The 22938-nt window shown below is 38.8% G+C and overlaps 1 pseudogene; it reads right to left on the reverse strand.

Moving 5' to 3' along the window:
- Positions 1–13718: 13718 nt before the first annotated feature.
- Positions 13719–16808, reverse strand: LOC149227391 (pentatricopeptide repeat-containing protein At3g12770 pseudogene; annotated as a pseudogene).
- Positions 16809–22938: the final 6130 nt, after the last annotated feature.

Here is a 22938-nt window from a genome sequence, read left to right on the forward strand (position 1 = left end):
TTTGATATCCAAGAGGAGGTAGAAAAAGTTGTGAAATTACAAAAGGAGGTTGAAGATTTGTTGGAGAAAGACAGTCAAAGTTTTTCTGGGTTGTATTTCTCTCACTCGTGTGGATTTACTGGATCGAGATTTCGCTAGAATCGAAGTTTATATTGGATCAAAGATTCTGCTGGGTCGAAGTTTGTTGGGCTAACTGTTGGGTCAAAGTTTTTCTAGGCTAACTGTTCGTCGAAGTTTTGCTGGGCTGCTGCTGGGTTGAAGTCTTGTTGTTGCATTTAGGTCAAAGCTGTTGCTGGAAGGTTATCATCTGCAGAAGAAGGGAAAGGATGACTTGGTGGTTGGAGGAATTTTGTGTCCAGGTCAAGGAGTCTTGGATCATCTTGTGAAATTATTAAGGAAGATTTTTTGATTGGGTTTCCCCTAGATAGGGTTTTTTCCCTTGGTGTTCATTTACTTCTAGTGTCTTTGATCTTCGTGCTATTGTTATTGGTAATTGCTTGATGAAAAAATTTAACTTAAGAAAGTTAATAAAAACATAATAATATCACAAGTAATTATCAACATAAATAAAATATTTTTGCCTTTCTGATTTTCTAACATTATTTGTGCCTTTATTAACTTTTATTACATGAAATTATAACCCGTGGTTGTTATAGACCCCTCTCCCTTAGGGGAACATCGTCTTCGGTGTTCTATGATACCTATGACCAACAAGATCACTGAAAATAAAAACATACTGCCTATGGAGCTTTATAACCCAACTCGTTGTAGTATTTACAGTGAACAACCTGCTCAAAAGCAAAACCATCATGACAAACATGACAACCATACCACTTATTGGAGCTTTATAACACAACTCGTTCTGGTATTTATAATAAAAATCATACATAACTATGTACATATACCAAAAACTCATTTGCCTCCACTGAAAAATAATGAAGGATAAATAGCCCAAATCTGATCAACCATCTCCCATGTAGCTTCTTCGGACCCAAAGTGCTTCCACTGCAATATGCATTAATGTTCTAGCTGGAATTCTCCCTCTGGCTCCATCTACAATACATACCAATAATTCACATGATCAACATCTTTCACATATCTTTTAAGCAACGAAACATGGAAAACATCATGGATTTTCATTGTCAGAGGCAGTGCAAGTCTATAGTCCACTAATCCAATCCTCTCAAGGATCTTGAAAGGCCCGCAATACCGAGGTGCCAACTTAGCACATGATCCAATCCTCAAGGAGCTCTTCTTGGGCTTGATGTGCAAGTACACATACTCCCCAATCGTAAACTCCTTAAATGCCTTATGCTGATCTCCATAAATCTTTTGTCTATCTTGTGTTGCCTTTAAAGTCTTCTTGATAACCTGCAATTCATGTTCCACGTTTGCCAACATGTTCGGTCTTATAAGTAGCATGTTCATTGGATCACTCTAGCTTATGGGAGTATTACAACTCTGCCCATAGAGTGCCTCAAACAAACTCATCCTTAGTGACTCTTGATACCCATTGTTGTAAGAAACTCAACCAGTGGAAGATACTCCTCCCACCTCCTCTATTGATGCATGACATACATCCTCATCATATCCTCCAGTGTCATGTTGACCCTCTCTATCTATCCATCTGTGTGCAGATGATAAGTTATACTGAAGGCCAACTCTATATCCAAACCTACAAATAACTCCTTCCAAAACTTGTAAGTGAACTTGGCATCTCTATCTGATACAATCTTCTTTGGAACACCATGCAACCACACTATCTCCCTGATGAAGACTTGTGCTACCTCACTAGCTGAATAAGTAGTCTTCATTGGAATGAAGTGAGATACCTTGCTCAACCTGTCAACCACAACCATGATGGAATCATTATGCTTTAATGTCCTCAAAAAACCTATAATGAAATCTATGGAAATTACCTCCCATTTCCACTCTAGAATTGGAATAGGTTGTAACAAACCAGCTGGGTGCTTACACTCAACTTTCACGTGCTGATAATCCAAGCATCTTGCAACAAACTCTGCCACTTCCTTTTGTAGATTTGACTAGTAGTATAACTTCTTCACAACTGTCAACATCTTCTAACATCTTGGGTGCCCTGAATATGACTTAACATGAAACTCCCTCAAGAAAAGCTTCTTGAGCTCACTATCATCTGATACATAGATCTTGTCCCTAAATCTCACAAAGTCATCTGTCGTGAGATGATAGGCCATATCCTGTTCACTTGTACCCTGTTGTAACCTGTGCCTAAGCTCCTTGTACCTGTCATCTTGCTATCTTGCTTGTAAGATCCAATCCTGTAAATATGTCCCGTAAGAGCTCACAACTGCAACATGGTTTACCTGCACTCTCCTACTAAGACTATCTGCAACCATGTTCTCCTTTCCTTTAATGTATCTGATCTCAAAGTCGAACACAATGAGGGTAGCTAACCATCTAGCTTGCCTGGCATTCAGATTAGGTTGGTCAAATAGATACCTTAGTCCACTATGGCCACTCATTAATACAAACCTCCTACTAAGAAGATGATTCCTCCACGTGTTCAAGGCATGAATGATCGTTTCCAAATCAAGATCATGAGTCACATAGTTATGCTTATGCTCATTCAGTTTCCTTAAATCATAGCACAGCACATGTGCCTCCTACATAAGGACTCCACCAAGTCCTCTCTTGCAAGCATCTTTGCACACTACAAACTCTTTATCTGGATTTACAATATTTAACACCAGAGCATTTGTAATCAATTGCTTCAACTACTAAAAACTTTTTGCACAATCCTCTACCCATTCAAATTATTTCCTTTCCTCTACAATGATGTAATAGGATATGCAATCCATGAGAAGTTCCTGATGAACTGCTTGTAGTAACCTACTAGCCCCATGAATGATCTGACCCCATCCACATTCTTAGGATTTTCCCACTCCATGATAGCTCTTATCTTTGGTGAGTCTACTACTATGCTTTCCTTAGAAACAACATGTCCCAAGTAGTGTACCTTTGTCTAAAAGAAGTCACACTTACTAAGCTTGACATACAACTGATGCTCTATAAGAAATCTCAATATTGTTGCTAAGTGTTCTGCATGTTCTTCCTCATTCTTAAAATATATCAATATATCAATATATCATCAATGAATACAATCACAAACTTGTCCAGATAAGGACACAATACACTATTCATCAAGCACATGAAAGTATTTGGAGCATTATTCAAACTGAAATGAACCACAACAAACCTATAATGCTTATACCTGGTCCGAAAAGCAGTCTTGTAGATGTCCTCTTCTTTGTTGCATACCTGATGGTATCCTGATCTCACATAAATCTTTGAGAACATTACTTCGCCCTTTAACTGATCAAACAAATCATCAATCCTTGGTAACAAATACCTTTTCTTGATCGTCACCTTGTTTAGCTGCCTATAATAAATGCACAATCTGAGAGTGTCATCCTTCTTCTTCACAAACAATATTGGTGCACCACAAGGCGATACACTTGGCCTAATGTATCCCTTATCAAGCAATTATTTCAACTGCAACTTTAATCCATCAACTCTAGAGTGTTCATCCTGTAAGGTGCCTTTGATGTTGGTGTTGCTCCTAGTACCAACTCAATAGAAAATTCCACTTCCTTGTGGGGAGGAAACTTTGAAATCTCTGCTGGAAATACATCCTAAAATTGTTGCAAGATAGGGTACCTCTTGAGGACTTCCACATCTTCAACATCCTTACCCTTGTCACTGGAAATATGGATTGCAAATAGTACACACCCCTTCCTACGACTGTGCTTACCTTGCATAGCTGTAACCATTCTAACTGAGGTAGGCTTCTTCTTTCCTGCAAGATTCTCTTTTCCCCATTATCATCTAGGGACTCAATAGCCTTGTTATAACAAGCTACTTTGGTCCTGTGTAGGTACAACCAATCCATACCCAAAGGCATGCTAATGACCCCAACGGAAGCATATTTAGATGTGCTAATGTAGGCATACCATTCAGCTCAAATGCACAAGCTCGTACCTAATGATGAACTCTCTTCTTAGTACTTGTAGCCAAATACACCAACCAAGACTCTCCACACACTTCTTTTCTCAAACCACACTTATCCACTAGGTCAGGATTAACATAACTATAATTCGATCGAGGGTCAATCAAAATAGAAACAACTCGATCACAAAGCTTACCTTCCATTTCAATAACAAATTCTTGGTGATTTGTCTTCTTGTTGTCCATGGCTGCATAAATATGAGGAATGCTATGACCAACATTCCCAACTGTCTGTGCCTCTTGAACGTTATACACCTGAGGCCTGCCACCCTAGTACAATAGACAATCCTTCTTGCGATGATCTTTGCAACAAATCCATCATTGCAATAGTCCCCTACCATCACCTCTATTTTGTTTCTCTCCACGCTGCAAGCCATGTCCCTTCTCAACTGCATTAAATTTCTTGTAAGGAACAACATTTTCTTTCTCACCTGCATCCTAAGGTCTTCCCCACTTCCTTTTAACTTTCCCATTCCCCTTTGAATCACACTTAGGCTCATATTTATGCTTTGATTTCTCATAACAATGCTTCAGTTTTGTTGATGGCTTCCTCCAGCAATCATGGCTCATCAAACTCAATCTGGTCTCTATATGTTGCTGGCAACCCACTGATGAACCTTTGAATCCTTGCTTTCTCATCCTTGAGGTAAGGAACATACCTCAACAAATCCAGGTACCTGCTAGTATACTTATCTTCTGCCATGGAACCCATTTGAAACTCATAAAACTCCTTAGCTTCGTCATCATAATGTCTCTCAGATAAATGCTTCTTCTTGAAGAGTCTCTCAAACTCATCCTGAATCAACTCTTCTTCTCGAATTCCTATGAAATTCTTCACATATTCCCACCAGATATCTACTTTTCCTTTAAGACTGAAGGTGGCTATTTTGGATTCCATGTTCTCTTAATAATTATGCAATATAAATAATTTCTTCATCCCAAGCAACCATGCATATGCATCTTCTGACTTCTTCATCTCTCCATCAGAGGTAGGAGGTTTGACTTTCTTGAACTCCTCAGGAAAGTACTCATTCCTCATATAAGTATGATGGCAGTGATGATGATGATGTCTCCTAGATGAAGAACTAGAATGAAACCCATACATACCAGTCCTCCTATCAGATGTGCCCAATGATCTTCCACCTCTAACTGTGTCCCCTCTATCCAACCTATATCCTGACCAAGACATGCTACCATATGCTCCATTAGTCTCATCTTCCTGTTCTTGACTAATCCTCAACTGTCCATGTCTCTGTAAGTCTGAAAAACTCTGAAGATGACTGCATTGACCTCTAGCTATTTTTCCTAAGCCCTTGCAAGTCTTTCCTGTGCCTCAACCAACCTATCATTTTCTGCCTTGAAATTTCTAATTTATACCCTCAAACTCCTCAATGTGTCTACTATATCAGGATAATACTCATCCTTGCTGCCCAATTGATCTATAAGGAGAGTCACGAGAACTGTGGTCCACCATTTTTCTCGTCATATTTGATTTTCTTCTTCGTGAAAGTATATCATGTTAGATAAACCAAATAGATACCACAACCAAAATCATAACTCAATGACATTCAGGGGAGGCTTATCTCATCTGCAAAATGAGTCCACATTAGCATGATACATATATAATAATAATCACATCAATATGTCAACATCATCCATGACAATACCAACTACATACCATGACCTCATGCATGAAAACCATAACCATAACAATGCATGCATAACCACATGCATCTAGCCCATCAGGTCCAAGTGTTTGAACCACGCTCTGATACCACTCTGTAATGCGACCTCCCACATTTACTCGCTTCTACTAGCCTTCCGGGTAAACATGAGCGAAGGGATACTATAACATGACTCAACCTCTTAAGTATAGTTAAGGAAGTGGAATCAACAACTTCAAAATTTTCTGATTTCCTATGGACTTCCCTTAGGTGCTACAGGACCCCCAGGAGCTAAACAACCACTCCAAGTGCCCAGACCCTAAGATAACTTGCTTTTTCATTGACCTAGAGCCCCAATCACTTGCATAACAAGGCAAAACAATGACTGTAGCCCTCTAGTCGCATGGATGACCCTGCCTCCTAGCGACTGTAAACTAATTTACTCAGTTTTGTGCCTGCGACCCCGAGATCTGAGCCACTTTTTCAGGGCTAGGATCCATACCTATGCCTAGAACTTGATAGAACTTTTGTAAATGGTAAGTGACACAAGGAAAAATCCTCTAACACAAAACTTAGACAAGGACATGACCTAACCAGGTATAACCATAAAAATCATTTCATCAAACACATAGTGAACATGCAATCTATGGGTCATGAATGCATATTAGAACATAGAGATCTGATACTTATCTAAGGATTATCAAGAAGGTCTAATTCCCTCTCACGATAGCTGCAATATCATCTATTAGGTCATGCATTCAATAACCATTTATTTACCAATCAAACATGATGAGGACCATAACTAGAATATGGCATAATACCATGCTTATAACCAACATATAACCAAGATAATAACAATGATAAAACTATTAAACCCACATAATAACAAGTATAAATACTCAAGAATTACAAGAGGAATTTAGCTCTTATTAACATATGAAAAAGCCAACCAAGTCAGGGATTTCCACGTACCATCTGACCATAGATTGGGCTGAACCAAATCTTTCTTTCAGCCAATCACTCATGTGCCATATTCCAAGCATGAATGTGGGATCTTATGGGATAAATCAATCCATAAACAAACAAGGGAATCTAGAGGTTAAACCACCTCCACCCTCACCCTACTATGATCTCACTTATACCGGTCTTGAGATCACAAAACCAAATTGAGCTTGGATTCCTCAATATTATTTCACCATCCCTTGAGAAATTTTCCTATCTCCTCCCACCTGTCGAGGGCTTCCCAGAGAAAATCATCTCCACCCGCAACCCTTGGGATTTTCCAGAGACCATCTCAACTAGATCCAAATTTTTTTGGCAATTCAAAGCTTAGCCAAGAATTAATCCCATCATAGCATGGCTATCCAGAAATGGCAAGGCAAGGTTGAAACCACTGTCAAACTGGGTAAAACTCATGCCAATAACAACAAATGAACCAAATACAGACATGCATAAATCATGCATGCCAAAACCAGCTAGGAAATCATACATGCAACCTGTTACCTGCAAGTATTCATGTGGAAGCCACTTGATCCAACTCTTGCTTGATCCTTGCTTTCCTTTGCTTGCTTGTTTTCCTTCTCCTCTTGGTGCACTTCTCCTCTTGAAATCAATTCCAAACCTGAACTGACAAAAGGCCCCAAACTAATGCTTATATTTCTTTTTATTATTGATGCCTCTAATTTCTTCATTTTCCTCTATTTTCCTTCAATTTCCTCCTCACATGCAATCTATGACCTTTCACCTCCCTTTTATCTTAAGTTCATTTATTTTCATAAATAAATGCCAATAATGTCTTTATGCCTTTGCCGATTTCCTTAGCCATAATAAACAACAAGTGATGCCCACTAGGATGCTTTGCAGAACATTTAGCTTGGAATACGTGTCCAATGACTTTGGTCTTATTTTTCATTTCTTAAATTTATTACATGAACCTTTAATTTGGGGTTGTCACAAAAGTAGGGTTGCTTGAGGTCGAGTTTAAGCTGTAGTTAAGGGCTAAGAATAGCCACAAAGAGAGACTAGGTTAATCATAATCTAGCTGCAGAGGTAAGGTTGTTTAAGGCCTGATCAAGCAGATATTAAGGAGCAGTGTAATACTTGGTTAGATCTCTATTTAAGGCCCTAAGTAAAAGGAAGTTGAAGGGCTTGGTTAGTCCATATTCTAAAGAGATAATTAATCGCAGACCTGAACATAAATCTCTGATCAAGGTTAGTGTGCAAGGAATCACAAATAGTAGTAACAAGATCAATGATGACCAAACCTTCGCACACTGATATGAAGAATTGAGGTATGAGCTTTTTGTTCAATTTTTTGGTATTGTACATTGCTATAGGTGAATGTTTGGCATGTTCTAGTACATGAGTTAATGAAGCAACAAACAAATCTACTATAGTGAATCTTATATTAGCAGACAATGATCCAGGCATGTATTAGTTGAGACAACAATGAAGTTATTAGTATTTGGATGCTATTGTAAGTGGGTCATGATCACTGTTCCAGAAGCCCACAATTTATTCTATCTTTTATTTTAAGGATGGTAGGGTGGTGCTAGGAAAGGAAGTTGTAGCTTCCTTTAGGAGGTTGTTGCCTCCTTCCAGTGAGTGTTGGTAAACTAGGGGTTTGTAGCCTCCATCAAGTTGCAACTTGTAAACAAATTGAAACTATCTAGATAAATTTCGGTGGTTTTCTTCCCACATTGGATTTCCACCTAAGTCATTGTGTATTATTCTATATTATTCTGGTTTTCTTCCACATTGGATTTCTGTTAATGTTCTAGGATCTTTAAATTGTTTAAAATTTATGAAATATTGATTCAACCCCCCCTAGTATTTCCAACAATTGGTATTAGAGCATGATACCCTCAAAATAGTCTGATCAGTGGAGGGAAGATTGTGAATAAATATGGATCAAATAGAAAGCATCCCTCGAAGAAAAATTCAAGTATTTGTTGGAAATTATTATGAATTATGAAACAACAGCATGGAAACCTACTTGAAGGCTTTAGGAGTGGATGTTTGGAGTTGCATTGTTAATGGCTACAAAACCGCAAAAAATCCTACAATTGATCCCGATGAGAAGAAATTGTTTAGCTATAATTCAAAAGTTCATCATGCCATCACAAGTGGATTGTCAAGAACCATAAGGACCAAGGTGATAATGTGCACCACAACTAAAGAGGTTTGGGATAAACTTTAAAAAAATTATGAAGGTGATGATAAAGTCAAATAGGTCAAACTTCAATGACATAGAGAACAATTTGAAAATATGAAAATGGATGAAACAAAAAATATTGCAATCTACTTACTCAAAGTAGATGTTGTTGTGAATGACATTAGAGGATTAGGAGAAGTCATTAACAAATCTTTGATTGTACAAAAGGTGCTAAGGTCACTTTCTTTAAGATATGCTGCGAAGGTATCTACCATTGAAGAAACCAAGGATTTGAGCAAAATGACAATGAATGAATTACATGGAACCCTTACAACATATGAAATGAGAACAAATACAAAAGCTAGATATTCAAATAGAGAACTAGCTTTTAAAGTCACGAAGAAGACAAGAAACAAAGAATTCAAGGTATAATGAATACTAGAGAATGAATCAAATGAAGAAGAAGTGAATTTCGTCAGGAAGCTCAAAAGGGGAACCGGAAAACACAAAGGTAAGTTACCCTTTAAATGTTTCAATTGTGGCAGAATAGGTCATTATGCTAAGAGATGTCCTTTTGGGGAAAAGAAAAACTTCCACAAGAAAAATATTTATTCTAAAGAAGACAACAATTCTTCAGATGAGAGTGATACATAAGAAGGGGAAGCAAGAGAAGTTCTCTTCATAACTCAAGAAACCCAAAATAATGATCATAATGTCAATATTAACGAAGAGGTCAATGATTCAAATGAAGAAATAGAAGAACCAAATACGAAAATAGATTATTTTTGGGGAATAAAAAATGATACAGAAACCGAACAAGAATATAAAGATCTTAAAGAAAAATTGAAGAATAATGAAAAGGAAAATCACAAGCTCATAAACAAAAATAGAGAATTGAAAAACCTACTTGAAAAATATGATTAAAAAAATATCTCTTTAAAGGTCCAGCTTGAAGAAGCAAAAAGAGTTGAGGAAGTAATAAAGATCTAGATGATGAAGAAAGAAGAAGATTGTAAGAAGCTTGAAAAGGAAGTTGTGTCATTGAGGGTTGAAGTTGACAAGCTCAAAAAGAACTTGAAGAGCTCACAAGTGTTGGATAGAATTCTTAGCTGTCAAAGGTCCTCATGCGACAAAACAGGTCTTGGCTATACATGTGTATCTTCAAGCAAAGAGGACACAAGTTCCAATCCTCCAAAGGAAAAAAATGAAAAATAATTCAGAAGTCACTGCCCATCACAAAGATGAAAACAATGAAATCAAGGACAAAGATCAACAATGGATTGAACCTCCTCTAAGGCAGAAAAAATTCAAATGGCAATCCAACTTTCCTAGGTATGAAAATATCTTTCTCGTTCATTGTTACTCTTGCAGAAATTTCAGGCATAAAACAATTCATTATAAAATCAATACAAGGTGTAACTATACAAGAAGTAGGAATGATTATGGATCTGTAAGAAATGACCATAGATTATGAAATGTTCATGGATCTACTAACAAAAACTACAATCCATTTGAACCATTGATGAATCAAAACATTGTATGCTACAAGTGCAATAATCTTGGTAACAAGGCACATGATTGCAGGTTTATAAAAGTAGATGCTCCAATCATAAAGACAAAGAAACCAACTATGATATAGTAAAAGAAAAAGAAGGAACATTGAAATCTAGAGTTGATTGCTAAAGATAAAGAATATGAACGGTACAAAGACAGTGGGTGCTTGACACATATGACAAGAGATGAAAACAAATTTGTCAGTGTAAAAAGAAAAATTGATAGTGTTGAATTGGGAGATAAGACCTCCATTAAGGTACTTGGAAAAGGTGTAGTAAATCTTGGAAGTGAACATGTAAAAGTAGCAAATGTTTTGTTGGTTCAGGATTTGAAGCACAATCTTCTCAGTGTAGGCAAAATGTGTGGTCAAAGGTATAATCTCTTGCTTAATTCCCAAACATGGGAAATTAGAGAAGTAGACTCAAGAAAATTGGTTGTAACAACTCAAGAAGACAAAACAACATACACATCTTAGACCAAGGAGAGCGAAAAAAAAAAATTGCAGCCAAACAAAAGAGCTCTAGGGACAACAAAGAAGGGAAGGGTATGAAGACATAAGTCTCGTTGAGTGCCATATGTTCATGGGGAGCAGCCCCAAAGAAGCAAGTCACCCTTTGCCATTGAAATCAAAGGGGGAGAGAAAGGAAGTGAAACATGAAGACAAGGAAAGCTTGAAGTGAAGGGGAGCATGAGTGTTGACATAAATGACGAGGGGGGAGATTGTTGGAAGAAATTGTCATTGATGTCAAAGGGTGAATGGCCCTGATTGATATGATGCACATATTTAACGATATGCATGAAAGAGTCATTGAATTTGAGTGCAATACCACTCTAAATTGGTAGAGCTCGTTACACCATTTTGTTTGATAAGTGGCATGCCTCGTGGCTCCTCACAGTTGAGGAGATATGCCCTCTCAAAGTTGAAGCATCGATGTGGTCAAAGTGCCCCAAAATGAATGAATTTTAGGTCCAATAGTTTGGCATTAAAATTTAAGGAAAATATGTTGATTCTTGGATAAATTATGTGGTCTTGGCAGTTTCAAATTGTTAACCAAGTCGACCCTCCGAAAGAGAAATTTTCACTAGGAAATCGGTTTCAAAAGATGTGTTAAGCTCGACCCTGTAAAAAAATGATTTTTGTAAATTTGATTTTTTATCAAGCTCAAGCCGGCTCCCTATTTTTGGGGTATTTTAGGGCAAGTCAGCCCCCCTCAAGAGCCCCCTTGCTCAAGTATAAATAGGGTACCTGTCTGCCCTCAAATGACATCATTCCACTCATCATCTTTTGTGTAATTTGCTCTGAAATTTCTGAAGCCAAGGGGAGACACGCAGATCTAAAACAATGTTGAGTTTTAAAGGGCTTGGTTTACTTTTATCCTTTTGTTTCTATGGTGATTCGTTGTGACATACCGAGTTTTTTCTGAGGTCGAATTAGGGTCGAATATATCCCTGTAGCAGACCGCAGAAGAGGCTGAACTTCACCTGAGGTAGCCGCAGAGAGAGGTCTGGTATGGCATCACTAGCCACAAAGATTGTGACCATAGGAAGGGACGCAGTAAGGCTGAATCTCAGACCTATTCTAGAGTGCAGAAAGGGCCACAGTAAAGTCGAGTTTGGGCATGATCTAGCCACAAGTAGGGATGCTTGAGGCTGAGTTTAAGCGGCAGTTAAGGGCTGAGATTAGCCACAAACAGAGACCAAGTTAAGCCTGATATAGTAGCAGAGGTAGGGTTGTTTAAGGCCTGATCAAGCAAATATTAAGGAGCAGTACAATACTTTATTAGATCTTTGTTTAAGGGCTAAGTTAAAGGAAGTTGAAGGGCCTTCGGCCATATTCTAAAGGCATAATTAATGGCAGAGTTGAAGACAAATCTTTAATCAAATTCAGTCTCCAAGGAATCATAGACAGTGTCAACAAGATCAATGACAAGTAGACCTTCGCAAATTGATATGAAGAATTTAAGTATGAACTTTTTGTTCAGTTGTTTGGTATTGTACATTGCTATAGGTGAATGTTTGACATGTTCCAGTACATGGGTTAATGAAGCAACAATCAGATCTACAGTAGCCAATCTTATATTAGCAGACAATGATCTGGGCATGCATCAACTGAAACAACAGTAAAGTTATCAGTGCTTGGATGTTATTGTAAGTGGGTCATGATCCTTGGTACAAGAGCCCAAAATTTATTCTATCTTTCATTTTAAGGGTGGCAGGGTGATGCTGAGCAAGAAAGTTGTAACTTCCTTCAGGAGGTTGTCGCCTCCTTCCAGTGGGTGCTAGCAAACCAAGGGGTTGTAGCTTCCATCCAGTTGCAACTTGTAAACAAATTGAAACTATCTAGATAAGTTTCGGTGGTTGTCTTCCCACATTAAGTTTCCACCTAAATATTTGTGTACTATTCTTGCAGTGTATATCTATTAATGTTCTGGAGTTTTATTATACCTCTTGTCACACAATAGATTCAAATGGCGCTATGTTAATTCTTAAAAGTTAATAATTATCTAGGTTGGGAAGCCATATATTTCATGGTTACTTGTGAGGGGATGGCCAATAAAATGCTTTGCTTAGGTACTAGGTTTTCCAAACCATTGAATTGTAGAAATTAGGTCACCAGTGTATGAGAAAACAAAACTGCTGTCACATAAGGTCCAATTTCTTAAGGGTCCCCTCTTTGGGAGGGGTGGGCGGAATTCTTCATATCTCTCACATAGTCTCCATATCCTTTTCCGCAAACATTTGACTAGCAACAAACAATTATGCTGAACTTTTTGCTCTCAAATTACTCCTTCAAATTGCTATCTCACAGGGAATCAACTTCATCCATTTATATGGGTACTCACAAACTGTCATAAACTGGGTAAAAGGAGCAGCAAGAATCCGTAATTATACTCACTCCTATTTTTGAAAAAAAATACATCAGCAACTCCATCATTTTTCTCAGAGTTCTCTTGATCACATGTATGGGCGCAGGGACACAAGAGCAAAATCCCTGTCCAAGACTGGATTGGATCTGGACAGAGGTACATTTGAAATCACAAAGAATGAAGAAGGCCGGTAACAAAAATATTTTCTTGACCCTTGGGTTTTAGCAAACCACTATTATATATGGCTACTTATTGATGTTTTCATGACACCTTTTGCTATTTTGTAATGACTTTCTTAGTAAACCACTACAATATATGGCTATTTATTGATGTTTTCATGACAACTTTTGCTATTGTGTAATGATGTTTCGGGATGTATATGAGACTCTCTCTCAAAGATGTATTAAAGAAATGTTTAAAATGTGACTTTTTGTAAAGGGTTGTCAGTTATTTTCTTTCCCTCCTATAGGGAAAAGACATTGTCAGATCCCTATTTTTGACGAGGCTTGAAGCCAGCAGAATGCCAGGAGGCATGTATAGATTGTAATTTTATTGCTACATAAAAAAAATTACAGATTGTTTTTCCTTTGGAAAAACAAAAAAGAGGAGGTCCAATTTCTTGTTAAGTGAACTTGCAGTATTTTGCTCAGTATAGCTAATGTTACCAATAATCCCCACAAGAACAGTGACCATCGTTGAAATGATGGAAACGGTTTGTATCCCTCACAATAATTTGCCGTCCAACAATTGCTGAAATGAACTTTATAGCAACGTGACAGTCGCCACAGATCCGAAGGTTCTTGGCAACCCTAATAGGTGTTCCCGGGGATGTTTTGATAAGCCCAAAAGCAATGGCTAGCTTTTCACTGTGACTGTAGAGGGCACACTCTTTTTCATCGTCTTGCAAATCATGCAACACAAAGCGAGTGTTGGGTACATAACCTGCCTCTTTCATCTGCTTGGACAAGTTCTCCAACATTGCATAGATTTCTTCAGATTGTGGATGTGATCGATCTCCTACAAAGAATGGATAAACAATACTGTTGACCTCAATCCAACTGCACCCAGGGCTCTTTTTTAGCCCACTACTTTTCATCATTGTTCTCACCTTTGCTACATCATCCCATCTGCCAGCCTCAGCATAGATGTTTGAAAGTACAACATAAAATCCAACATTCCTTGGATTTAGCTGAAGAACATGGTCTGCTGCTTGTTGTCCAATCTCTGTATTGTGATAAATTCTACAGGCACCAAGCAAGGCTCCCCATACAGCAGCATCAGGTTCTAGCGGCATCTTTCTAATAAACTCATATGCTTCATCCAGGTGCCCAGCACGACCAAAGAGGTCAACCATGCATGCATAGTGTTCCAACTGGGGTTCAATGCCATAATTATAGGCCATACCACTAAAGTAATGCCAGCCCTTATCAACAAGGCCTGCATGGCTGCAAGCAGACAAAACGACAACAAAGGTGATATGGTTTGGCTTTGGTCCAATTTGCTGCATTTGATCGAAGAGCTTCAGTGCATCTTCACCCTGTCCATGCGAACCATAGCCAGTAATCATAGCAGTCCATGAGATGACATCTCTTTCGGACATTGTGTCAAATATTTGGCGTGCTGACTCTATACTACCACATTTAGCATACATGTCTATGAGGGAATTCCCTACAGAAACAACCGTGTCAAAGCCATTTTTCACTGCATGATCATGGATGTGTATGCCCTGTTGCAAAGCTGTCAAATGAGCGCATGCACGAAGAACACTAGTGATGGTAACTGAGTTGCGTTTTACATCCTCCAATGGCATTCGATAGAAGAGCTTCAAGGCTTCATTAGCAAGTCCACTCTGGACATACCCTGCTATTATCGCATTAAACGACACAACATCTCTCCGAAACATTTTGTCCAACACTTGGCGTGCTGATTCCATGTCCCTGCATTTGGCATACATATCCACAAGCGCATTTGCCACAACAGGATATGTTCCAAGCTGATTTTTAATTATAAAACCATGAATTTCCCTGCCATGGTTTAAAAGCCCTACTTGGGAAGATGCAGGGAGAACACTCGCAATCGTAACAGAATTGGTTTCCACACCCTCCAACTGCATCTGTCGAAATAGATCCAGGGCATCAACCCAATGCCCATTTTGTGCATACCCCGCAATCATTGCAGTCCAAGAAACTACATTTCTCTGAGGCATTTTGTCAAACACTAGGCGTGCAATCTCTAAACATCCACATTTTGCATACATGTCAACAAGAGCACTACTCACATAGATGTTAGACTCCAATCCAGTTTCAATTATGCTCTCATGAATCTCACGACCCTGTTGCAGATTTTCCAGAGTACCACATGCCTTGAGAACAAAGGGGAAAGTAAAATTGTCAGGCTGCAAACCCATATCCTTCATTTGATGATAAAGTTCAAGGGCTTCCTGACAGATATCCTGCAGAACATATCCTTTAATCATGGAGTTCCACAAGATAGGGTTCCGACTGTTAAAACCATCAAAAACAAGGCGCGCATCCATGATCATCCCACATTTGGCATACATGTTCACGAGCTTAGTACCCAGAAATGCACTTAACAAAATCCCGCCTTTGAGGATATGAGCATGGATTTGTTGGCCCTGTGCTAGTTCTTCCCTGAGAGCACAGCCCTCTAGAACAGAAGCATACATTTCAGACTTTACACGATTGCTTCCATGCTTCATACCATGCGTTATTCTCATCAATTCATGTAATGGATATTCTCCGGAGATTGAACCACATGCTGCTTCTTCAATCTCACAGATCCCATTGTCCGCATAGCGTTCTGAATTGGGGATTGTCTTGCTGTGATGGATGAGACTTCTGACAGACAAGCGGGTTGCCAATGCCATGGCGCCAAGTAATATACAGAACTTTACCGATATAGAATATAGGGTGAAAATGACCAAATTGCAGGAACAGATTGACATGAAAAGGGAAAACCCTGCTACTGTTGAGGACCTCCATGTAGTTAATCAGAATCGAGATGCTGATAAAATCAACTGCATGATGCATATCGCAGGAGAAACACATGCAGCGTTGGCTTAGTTGCAGGTAGGCTAAGTTCATTTTCCAAGGAACGGATCTTACTACTTACCATGATTCGTCGAGCTCCTTCAAGGTGAAACCATGCTTTACAAAAGTGCTGCAGAACTTCAAATTGATTTACACGGTAACAAAAGCAAAGTAAGCGGAGATCTAAATCGATAAAAAAAATTATTTTAATCTTTTATATATCAAATTCAAATGACAAAAGATATTTGATCAAATTTCGAATTTAAGGAATTGTTATACAAATCCAAATTGAATGATGAAGACCAACACTACTTTCCAAGTATATTTTTCATCTAAAATTTAGTATATATATCAACTAGCTCAGCGATTCGAACATCGCTCGCGGCGACATGCCGCACAGCGTTTTGGACTCTGCTGGTGAAGGCATGCCGCATAGTGATAATCGTGGAGGTCCATCTATTGCACCCACGAACATTGAAGAACGAGGAAGCCCCGTGGCCGTTGATTATGGTGGGAAACCCTAATGCGAACATAGTAGGAGGATTAGGAAACACAAAGGTTAAGAGCATGTGTTTTTCTTGCTCAAAATTAGAGGGGTAGAGTATGTATGTTTTGGTAGACTTAGCAGTCAAATAGTTGTGTGAAGGTGTGTCCTTTGTCCCACAAACAAGGGGGTTTCATACACCAATTAGGCACAAACAAGGGGTTTTAGACATCAATTTGGTTGTGCAGATGTGTGACCCTTGTTCCACAAACAAACAAGGGGGTTTCATGCACCAATTTGGCACAAACAAGGGGGTTTCATACACCAATTTGGTGTTTGGCTTGACAATGACCTTAAAATTGCATAATAATAATAATAATAGGTGTGAGTTCTAGTAAATTTTGTCATAATTCTAGGAGGGTTGAAGATAACATTCTATTAGATATATTTTTAAAGAAATTCAAATTGTTTTTGTTTTTTGAACTAAATTTTATTACCTTACATAATCTAAAGAGGCAGTGGAGAGTTTAACCGTTTAATGTTATTAGATTTTATGGCAGATGGTCTCAACCTGTCTAGTGGGAAACCATGTATTTTTTATCATCTGTCAATAGAGTAGCAAGTCCAAAACTATAAATAGTGCAACATTTACAGCATCACTAGTGAATCTATGAGAACATCGTACCAAAAATGTCTAACGAAAACCATATAACAGTTATGAATCAGAAGAATTCATATGTGTTGGATTTCGTGCAACCTCGAAGAGTGGATGATGTGGCAATGCATGAGATGTGGCACTCAATCTGGGTCAGTCGATTGTCCATCCTCTCCTCATGGAACCTCATATTGTGTTGCTCTCATTTCACATCTATGAGGTGAGAAAATACATTGTGTTGGTTTGTTTGTCTTTTCATCGGGATTTGCCCATTAGAGTTTTAATCTTCTAGAAGAGAAATAAGGCTTGAAGGTACTGCTTCCTACGGCCCTTGGTATGGCCAAGGTTTGAAATAAACTGCTCAAACTTCTCCACTATTTACGAGTTAGACATAGTATGTCAATCTCTGACGGCCATGGCTTCAAGATTATGCAACTCGTTGCGAATGTCCTTAGGGGTAGTCGAGTGGAAAGCTTCGGCAACCTCCTGGACTTGTTGGTGGTCGCGATTCTGGCCGTTGGGGGCCTTGGCGAAACCCCCCAAACCATCTCTAGCTCCTCATACGTTGTCGCTGCATGGTGGCAAGCTGACAGTGTGGTTTCCAAATAAAAAGACTGCACATAATACAATTGACGAGGCAACAAAAAACCCACAACAAGGTTCTTGACACTGAAGCCACAAATGAGAACTTTTGACTAAAACCATAGGTAAACCAAAAACTCATAGCAATTGAACCAGAATACAACTAGAACTTGGTTAATACAGGAAGAAAACCTCCCTCAAGCCCAAGAAAAAACATTAAATAACCACAAATGTCACTGCTTAAACAATAAACCCAAGCAATAAGCCAACTTATGTTGTCTTCATTGGGAATATGACACCATCTAGTAAGCCATACTTTAAGCCAAAGCACAAGAACAAGAAGCCCAAGAAAGTACAGAGTTACCCTAAGAAATGTGAGCTCCAACTTCTTCATTTGAATTGGATCATTATATTGTTTATCATCCATCTCGATGCGTTTGGAGTGGAAAAAGTGGAGGAATCAGCTCACGGGACCGTTTTTACCGGCGGGACCCAGTGTGGCGAAACGAGGTTTGAAACTTTTCAGGAATGTTTTGAGGCATTAAATGATGTTTTTGGGGGCAAATTTTTTCTGCTTTCGTGCAACACCTTTTCATATTATTCTACACACAAAGATCTTTCCAACGACGCAAAAAGCGCGTCAATTGGAGTCTGTATGCAAAAGTTATGCCACTCAGAAGTTGACCTTCCCATTTTCACACCTATATTATGGGAGGATGCAGCGTCAACCCTCATTATTTATGGAAAATGGGCTAGCCACGTATTTGTGATGTAAAAGACTCTAGAAGAGTCTATATTGTAACTCCAGTTAAGAGTTGATGTAGTCAAAATTAACCACTAGTAAGCTATCGAGTTGTGTTATAACCGAAACACTAGGAGGAAGAGGCAGTGCATTCTTTTGAGAGCATTTTGTTCCATAGTTGAGCAAAGATAGCCAGGAGAGATAGAAGGTAGATCACACAGAGAGGGTTTGTGCACTGTAGGAGCCCATGGGCCACATACATTACTTCTTTGTACTTGCAACCATATTTCGAGAAAGAGAAAGAGAGTGAAGTGGCCTCATCTTCCAGCTGGGTTTTCTCTCGAAATGGTTTCCCAGAGAGCATATCTTGTGTTTTATGTGTGTGAGAGTTTATTTTGTCGTTCTCTACTTTTCTGCATAATTTCCATTCGCATGCAAGCACTAATTACAGGTAAATCCACAGATCTTGAAGTTTAATAAATTGTAGTAGTGTAGAATTTTCAAAGTTTAATATAATATTATTAGAACTATTGTGACCAATTGTCTAGTGGAATATCCATGACAATTTACAGATCAATTCTGCATACAAGGTGTGCTAGATGTCTGAGAAGTTGCAGGTGTGGTGACTAGCGATGAGCCTCTGCCTTTCTTTATTAGCTAACATTCCAAGTTTCCCTCCCGAACCAATGTCTCTACTCCTCCCAATTTACCATCAAGCTTGCATGCATTATCACCACACCAATTGCAACACCTCTCCATGCTTGCTGCTCCATAATTACAGTGAATCCACTTCGGTCTTCCAACAATGACAAGGGGCCAAGGCTCCCCTAGGAAAAGGTTCCATTGATACCTCTGAGCGTCTCTCCATTTAACACAAGTCATTCTCATATATTTCCAAATCAATACCTCACATGTGTTTGCATGCATGGGGGTGGCCACGTCACCCCTCGTCTTTAATGTGTTTCATTCATTCTATTGCTAGGGTGGTGGGCACTAATACCCATACTATTGTGATTCACACTCCACAACCCCATCGGGGAATTCTAGTCTCCAATATCCATTCCACTTTGAAGATAAGACTTGTCTGCATCCAAGATATCAAAGAAATCTCTAAGATCATCTATCTGCATGATCGGGGGCAAACCACTCTCAAGGATTCTTCCCTGTTGCATGCAACCCAAATTGGCCAAGAAATCAACAACTCAATTCCCAGTTCTTCAGGTATGAGACAATATAACGTAGTTAAAATCTTGAAACAATTTGATAATTATACGGATCAGGTTAATGAGCCTCTAACTCTTGCAAAATCTCTCAACAAGGGCTCCTTGGATTAGCCTCTGGGCAGTGCGGATGCCCAAGTGGAAATCCCCATCTACATGGACCTTCCTAAATCCTGTAGAGTGAGCTAGTTTAAGACCTCATTCTAAGGCATAAACTTTGGCCACGTTGTTACAAGTTATCTCGCAATCTGTTGCGTAAATCTTATGGACTTGATATCTCCAATCCCTGATGATTCCTCTAAGTTTTGTTGGACGAGTATTACCTTTGGAGGCTTTGTCAAAATTTAATTTTACAAAGACGTTAGTAGGAGATGAATAAACTGAGGGAGCATTCATCTGCAGGGGAGCGAGTTTTCAGGAAGTAGGAGAGATCATACTAGGGGATAATTCAAGCTTAGTCAAGATGAGAGCTTCCCAAGGTTGATTCTTCTAGTCATATTGACTCCAGGTTTCCGCTAAGATGGCTTCTTTGATATTATGCTTGATCGTGAGCCATATTCTTTCCACAAATGTTGATTCATCTTTAAATATGTGCCTATTCCTCTCCTTCCAAATGGCCCACACCACAAAACCAACAACACGAATCCATGCTTTGTTAACTATCGAGCATGAGAATACATATTGCCTCCATAATTCCAGTCTCCCCATCAATTTGTTGTGTGATTGGTCTGAGTGCCCAAAAATTTCTTAGATTCTCGCCATATTGAATATGAGAATTGACAATTATTGTTGTTCACACATAATATAGTATGATGAACCCTGAAATCCTCTTGGATCTGATCCCAAGTCAAGATATTCCTATGTGCCACCAACCACAAAAACTGAGTTACTTTTGGCCATAAGCAATATGTCCAAATTTTCCTCCATAGCGGATCAGGATCTAGCATATGATGTTCAACTAGTAGTGAGTAAGCCTCATTTAAGGAGAACATCCCTCTCATTTGGTGCTCCTATCTCAATTTATCTAATTCATTGTCCAAAGGCATTTTCTGAGTCTGGAGCTCTTGGTATAATGCATCCCATTGCCCCACATTGGGAGGGTTCAACAAATCCTCTTTTTTCTTCCAGGATCACCAATGTGTCTCCTCTATGCTTTGTTTCTAGAAATCCGCAACTGTAGAGCATCTTTGTCTTGCAATAAAGACTATGAGGTCTCTCAAATCATCCCTAGCACTGAGTTTGGGCCTTTGTTGCCATGCATCCAACCAAAATTGTGTCATACATCCATCTTTTACCTCCTATAAGGCATGTGTCTGTATTAAAATCATATTATTTTTGGCTAAATTCAAAATTGACGAGCTAGTAAGAAAGTCCTTAGCTCTCAATTTTTCATCCTGAGAGTGTAAGGTCCCATATTTTCTATCCCAAAACTGTTTCCACAAATGCATTCCCCCTTAGAGCCATCTCCAGCACAATTTCGTTCCTAGTGTGTTGTTTAATAGCTCGGGATCATGTAGCTGCAAGCCTCTGCCTGTTTAGGAATACAAAGATTATTCCAAGCTACCATTGCCCATTTCTTGGAATTCTGAGCCCCTTTCCATAAAAATTCCTTGAATAGAGTAGAGATAGAATGACAGGTTGTTTTAGCTACCACAAGCATTTATAATTGATACATGGGTATAGCTTGTAAGACAAACTTCTGTAGAACAAGTCTTCCAACCATATTTAAGGATATAAAGGCCCATCCCTCTAATTTAGATGAGATATTATGTACAATCTCTTGCCAGCAAGACATTCTTAGGGAGTTTAACACTAGGGGGACCCTAAATATTTCACCAGGAGACAACCTACCTAAAAAATAAAGCTTTGAGTTAGATAAGATTGAACAACGAGATGGACATTAAAGAAAAACACATTGGATTTTTCATTGTTAATCTAGGTACTTGATTCCTCCATGAATTCTTCAAGGATGGATGTCAACTTTCTGACTTTTCTTAGAGAGACTTTACAACACAGTAGCATATCGTCAACAAACTATTGATGTGTGATAGGAAAGTCCTCCCCACACGGGTGGAGCCCTCTGAGGGTCCCTCACATGGAGCTAGCTTTCAAGTATCACCCAAGACCTTCAATTGCCAGAATGAACATAAAGGGATATATGGGGTCTCCTTGATGCAACCCAAAGGTGGGGTTAAAATTCACAAAAGGTGAACTATTTAGCATGATGGAATAAAAGGGGGTGGAGATCAAAGCATGAATCTAGGAGATCCATTGAGGAGAAAAACCAAATAAATTGAGGACACTTAGGAGATAATCCCAATTCAATATGTCATAGGCCTTAGATAAGTCCAACATGATAAGCATTCTTGGAGCCTTGGAATGTTCTCAGGGAGTCGATGATTTCATGATGTGGTGTAATAATGCCATCAAGGATTTGTCTGCCTTCCACAAACCTTGTCTACTCAGGAGAGATTATATTATGGAGCAGTGGTTTAAGGCATCTAACAATAACAAATGATATAATCTTGTATACCACCTTACATAAAGTTATAGGTCAAAAACCACTAAGATCTTAAGATTTACCATATTTGGGAATCAAAGTAATAAATGTTTAATTTAAACTGCACCATACCTTTTGAGTCCATCAATATTCTTTAACTAAGGCATGAAATTCCGGTCGGATAAACTTCCAACAGACCTAGAAGAAATCTGTTGTAAATCTATCTGGCCCAGGAGCCTTATTTCTTGACATTTCCATAACCACGTCTTCTACCTCAGAGTAGGCGATCTCCCACATAAGATCTTTGTTTTGGTCTTGATTGATCAATCATGGGATATGATTAGTGATGTGACTTATTGATTCACTTCTATCTCGATCTGGCTCAATGAGGAGGCTTTGGTAATATGCAAAAAGTTATC

This window comes from Pinus tabuliformis, chromosome J (genome assembly GCF_031772625.1).
Source record: "Pinus tabuliformis cultivar Carrire ecotype Pingquan chromosome J, CPIR1, whole genome shotgun sequence".
NCBI lineage: Eukaryota > Viridiplantae > Streptophyta > Pinopsida > Pinales > Pinaceae > Pinus > Pinus tabuliformis.